The following is a 6,000-nucleotide window of genomic DNA, read 5'->3' on the forward strand; positions in this document are numbered from 1 at the left end:
GTTTGTTTGTTAATTCTTCCAGGTCTTTCATAAACTTTCTTGCAACTTTTCTGTCTTTGCATCCAATCTTCTTTCAAAGTCCTGAATCATCTTCACCACCATTATTCTGAATTATTTTTCTGGAAGAGTGCCTATTTCCTCTTCATTTAGTTGTTTTTCTAGTGTTTTATCTTGTCCCTTTATCTGGTACAAAGTCTTTTGCCTTTTCATTTTCTCTGTCTTTCTGTGGCTGTGATTTTCAGTTTCACAAGATGAAATACTGCTGATACTGCTTGAGTCTGCTGTCTGCCCTCTTGTGGAGGAAGCTATCTAGGAGGCTCGTGGGTGCTTCCTGATGGGAGGGACTGATGGTGGGAGCTCAGTAAAACTTTAATCAAATTTGGTGGGTGCAGCTCAGTGACACTTTAATCTGCTTGTCTGCCAATGGGTGGGGCTGTGTTCCCACCCTGGTGGTCGTTTGGCCTGAGGCCACCCAGCACTGGAGCTTACAGGCTCTTTGGTGGGGCTAATGGTGGACTCTGGGAGGGCTCACGCCAATGAGCACTTCTCAGAACCCCTGCTGCCAGTGCCCCTGTCTCCTCAGTGAGCCATAGCTGCCCCCCACCTCTTCAGGCAACCCTCCACCACCAGCAGGTAGGTCTGGTTCAGTCTCCTTTGGGGTCACTGCTCCTTCCCCCTACGTCCTGGTGAGCACACTTTTTTGTGTGCCCTCCAAGAGTGGAGTCTCCATTTCCCCCAGTCCTGTGGAGGTCCTGCAATCAAATCCCACCGGCTTTCAAAGTCTGATCTCTGGGGATTCCTCCTCCCATTGCTGGACCCCCAGGTTAGGAAGCCTGACGTGGGGCTCAGAACCTTCAGGACTTCTGTGGTATAAATGTTCTCCAGCTTGTGAGTCACCTACCCAGCATTTATGGGATTTGATTTTAACGTGATTGCGCCCCACCTACCATCTCATTGTGGCTTCTCCTTTGTCTCTGGATGTGGGGTGGTTTTTTTGATGAGTTCCAGTGTCTTTCTGTCGATGATTGTTCAGCAGTTAGTTGTAATTCCGGTGCTCTTGCAAGAGGGAGTGAGCGCACGTCCTACTACTCCGCCATCTTGATTCTTCTCTCAAGTTCTTGATTTTTAAAGGGTTTTACCTTATGGATTTTTGCTCCTTTGTTGTTCTGAGCATAATACTATTCGCTAAAATTTCATTGTATCTGATATTAATATTGCCTGCCCTTCTTTCTGATTTGCATTTTCCTAATGTATGTTAAATCACTTTGTTTTTAATCTTTCCATATAATTTAATTTAGATGTTTTCCTTGTGAGCAGTACATTTAATCACAACTTTCTTTTAATGGGTAAACTTCACCATTTCACATTTATTTTAATTACCAATATATTTGGTCTTTTTTCTAAAATTTTATTTTTTGTTTTCTATTTAACTAGCTATTTTATAATCTTTCTTTTATCTTTTTCTGAACACATCTTTTATTCTTTTGCATTTTTCCCTGTCACTAATTTCAAAGAGGTACATAATTCTGTACCCTAAAATTTATAAAACACCTACTGGAAATGAATACTGACATATCAATATACAAAAACTGAATAATCATCATGTATCCACAGTGCACTGAGTTGAGACCCTCTGTGTATTTTTATTCTCTCCTAAACTACTATCTTTGGTTTCATAGATTTGAAATGTGAGTTCTAAGTTACTATTTTTTTATAGGATTAATTTATTTTCTATTTTAAGAAACTACTCAACATTTTTATAATTCATATCTATATAAGCAATAATTATTCAATTTTAACTATGTTTTATTATCACCATTGCTCTTTATATAGTTAATCTTTCCTCAACTTGAGTTTTTTTGTGATTCATTTTTCATTAAGCTGGAGTAGTTCCTTAAAGTCTACAGTTGTTCTATGTTTTCTAAGCTCTTACATATCAAAAATGCTGTTTTGATAAAATAGATGGCTAGTGGAAAACTGCTGCAAAGCACAGGGAGATCAACTCAATGACTGGTGATGACCTAGAGGGGTGGGATAGGGAGGGTGGGAGGGAGGCTCAAGAGGGAGGGTATATGGGGATATATGTCCAAATACAGCTGATTCACTTTGTTGTACAGTGGAAACTGGCACAACATTGTAAAGCCATTATACTCCAGTAAAGATCTGGAAAAAAAAACCAACCCAAAATGCCTTTTTTCCTTCCTCACATATGAAGGATATATGTGAGGGTAAAATTATAACAGCAGAGTCCTTTATTCTTATAAATATGTAAGTAAAATTTTACTTTCATAGTTTCCATTGTTGCAGATTGGATATCTTACAGCCATCCGAGTCACTTCCTTTTTAAGTTACCTATTATTTCTGTCTATAAACTTAAAAGATACTTTTTTATCCATGAAACTCATAATGTTACCAGGAGTCCCAGGTTACTGTTGTTGTTAATTCTGCTCAGAGGTCAAGTGTATGCCTCTTCCTTTAAGGGATGCAGGTGTACCAAGGGGATGTAGCCATCAGCTATAAGCAGGGGTTGAGTCAAGATAGACAATCAGCACAGGGAAGTCTAGCACTAAGGCAGCCAGATTCGAGCCATGGGACTGAGTTGTACCAGCTACATTCTTGGAGGGACTGAGTGGGGACAAAGAAGAACCCTAATCCCTGACAATAAACTCTATGAGGCTAGTGGCAAAGGACATGAGTCAGAAATATATACACAGAGATATAAAACATAGATCCAATTACTGAAGCTGGAGTATAAGATAACAGCGTGATGACCAGGGTGAACTGGCAGTGTCGCAGAGTTCCAGCATCATTAAACAGGAAAGGCCCATTTCCAGAATGTCAGTGTTCCGAAAGGGTCAAGCCATAAGCAGGCATTAATCCTGAAGGGTCAGCCTCAGAAACAGGGGTAATATGATTCCATTTCCTGCTATTCCTGAAGTTCAGACCACATTGGTAGCTTTCATTAGAAGGCATTTGTTATGCATTCCTTCCTTTTTTCCAGAATATAGGTGATTAAAGTTCATGTAAATCAGGATCTCCACATGCACCTTAGTTTGAGCCTCCTCATTTTTCTACCAGTAGTATCTAAAGAACTGACTTGTCATCTTAAAGTGAGTCTAACTGCCAGGCTCTCAGACTTGACTGAAGTTATTAACACCTATTCAGAGGGAACTGTGGCCCCAGGGAAGCGTAGAAAAGACAGAATCTCTGACGCTGAGGCTGAAGGTCAGACATTGGACTATAGTGAATTCACTCAAGTTGTGCCTCTCAGCAGACTGTGCTTTCCATAAAAATACACACACACACACACACACACACACACACACACACACACAGAGCCCACACCTCCCTGACACCCCATTTGACACAAGAGCAGTATACTTTATCGACAATGGATCGCAAATGTTAGGTTTTTTTTTTTTTTTTTTTACAAACCCTTGTGTTGAGGGCTGACTTTCAATAGATCGCAGCGAGGGAGCTGCTCCGCTACGTACGAAACCCCGAGCAAATGTTAGTTTTTAAACTCACACATTGGGCTGTCTTTTGCCAAGGCTGACATCTACAACTCTCTTAATTTGGGGAAGGTAGATACTCAGAGTAATAATCCTGGGGCCTTAGAAATGACTGAAATGAGTTAAGTGAAGATATTGTTAAGCACCCTTTTGAATCATTGTCTGAAGTTTGTAGCCCATAGTTTTCCTTTAATTAAACTCTGCTTGCTCTATTTGGCTATTTAAATGACACAGAAAATGATGTTCTGTGAAACATTCTTCAGCATAATGTAGAATTTCCCTCGCTAATTTCTATCTGTCATTCAGCATTGCCGTTCTGCTAACACAATGAGATGCAGGAAAATGAGGTTCCTTTCTTGTTTCTTTCTTCACAATGTGAAGAGCATGATGCGTGCCACGCGTGAATTGAAAATGAATTGTAAGGAAAGTTACTGTGGAGACAGCCAGAGCCCCTACTTCTTGTAACCGATCATGTTCTCAAAATTTAAAGAGTTTGCTTGAAAAGGTTCAAGTGATTTGACAACCCTAAAACCCTCATCCAAAGCAGGCTCTCATCTCTGAGCAGGAGGGTGCATGTAAAATCATCAGGAGACTCACAGCAGCTTTCGGCTGAGATAGATGGCAGCCACTCAGCTCACCTTCGAGAGTCCTTGCTGTACACTTCAGGGCCCCATAGACACGGACTTCTCTAGCTGGAGAATGGCCAAGTGGAAAAGGGGAAATGAGGCCATGCAAAACAAAGAATTAAGGAGATCTTGGGCCGAAAAGCACTGAAGAAGCCACAGCCTTCATGCTGAAGTGAGACATTTTGTCTGTGAGTTCAATTTGAGGACACAAATAACTAAACTTGAACGCACGTAATTTGTATGACGAAATGCTTTGTGGTAAAACACTGACAAAGTGTTCATTGGATCTTCTAGAAATGCTTGAGTACTCTATGCCCTGAGACTTGGCCGTCTTGTGGGTCCATTATCAGATAGAAACCAAGTGTCCCTGATTTCTGAGCTGCTGCCTCTGCTGGAGCAGAGATGTCGGTAGACATCCCGGTATATGAGCCTGGGATTCCAACTCAGGATTGCTGAGTTCTTCCACTCCAGGGTCTGTCGCTATCTCCCTGAAGGTAAACTTAGACAACCTCTTTCCCCTTGGACCTCAGTTTTCTCATGTGAATCAAGGGATTTGATTATATCACGAGTGAATCCTTCCTACCATCTTGTTGTGGCTTCTTCTTTATGTCTTTAGTTGTAGAAGATCTTTTTTGGTAGGTCCCAGCCTTTTTATCAATGGATGTTCAGCAGCCAGTTGTGATTTTGGTGTGTTCATGAGAGGAGGTAAGCTCAAGGTCCTTCTACTCCACCATTTTGCTCCTGAATCCTAAACACCTCATGTGAATTAAGGGAGTTGACAAAGAAAATAAGTTTCAACTTCCTTGACAATCACCACTGATTGGAAGTGGTTGCTTGGGTAAGAGTGTTCAGAAAGATTCTGGTTCAACACTGTCGCTGTACTCTGTCGTAACTGCATTATATCCCATGACCGAGAGTGGATAAGAGCACTGGCTTTGGAATCAGTTTTCTGGTCCCACTTAACAACTGTGTAACCATTAGCTTGTTACTTAATTTCTCTAAGCCTCTGTTCCCTCGCCTGTAAAATGAGGAGAATAATATTACCTACCTTACAGACTTGCCATAAAGAATGCATTCAATAATTCACATAAAGTTCATAGTACGGTACCTTGAAGCATAAGCCCATAATACATATCACAAATTATCTGCATGGCCCTCAGCTCACTTACAAGCCTGTAAAAATAACGAGCAAAATGTCTGCCCTGGGGAGTGGAGCTCTTCCAGTTACCAACCATTCCTAGACCAAATACTTGCTAAGGTGCTTCCCAGCTATGTTTTGTGGATACAAAACAGCACAGATGGAGGCTTTGCCACCTTAGCAGCACGTGTGATGGAATTTATGGCAGTCATAAGTGGGATGCTGACGGCTTGCCTTGATTGGCTATTTCAGCTCAGTTTTGTCATCCAGCTTTTGGAATTATTTTAACTAGGCATATCTTTCCACTCAAGAAACAATTAGTTAGAACCAGGAGGAAAGAAACCAGGTGATTATGTTGAACTCGAAGATTATACCAAATTGATTTCTATCAGTTGATTTATGATTAATTGATTATATCTTTTTATCTGTCTAATGAATCTAGTATTTCTTTGTAGTTTGGATTCAGTTACCCCTTCGAATTCAAGCAATTCTAACTCTCACTCTTCTATAGATTCTGGGAAAATCAATCATTCAACAAAATTTTTCTTGAATGCCTAGGTAATCAGGCATTGTCGTATTCACTCAAGATATAAAATCATGGAAGACACGACTCTTGGAGCAAAAGAGCACAGACTCTGAAAGAAATTCAAGTGGAATTCTTGAGCTTTTCCTGCCCTGATTCCATATACTTAATGTATTAGTCCTTTATTCTCTATGATATGTC

The sequence above is a fragment of the Hippopotamus amphibius genome, chromosome X (assembly GCF_030028045.1).
Source record: "Hippopotamus amphibius kiboko isolate mHipAmp2 chromosome X, mHipAmp2.hap2, whole genome shotgun sequence".
Taxonomy (NCBI): Eukaryota; Metazoa; Chordata; class Mammalia; order Artiodactyla; family Hippopotamidae; genus Hippopotamus; species Hippopotamus amphibius.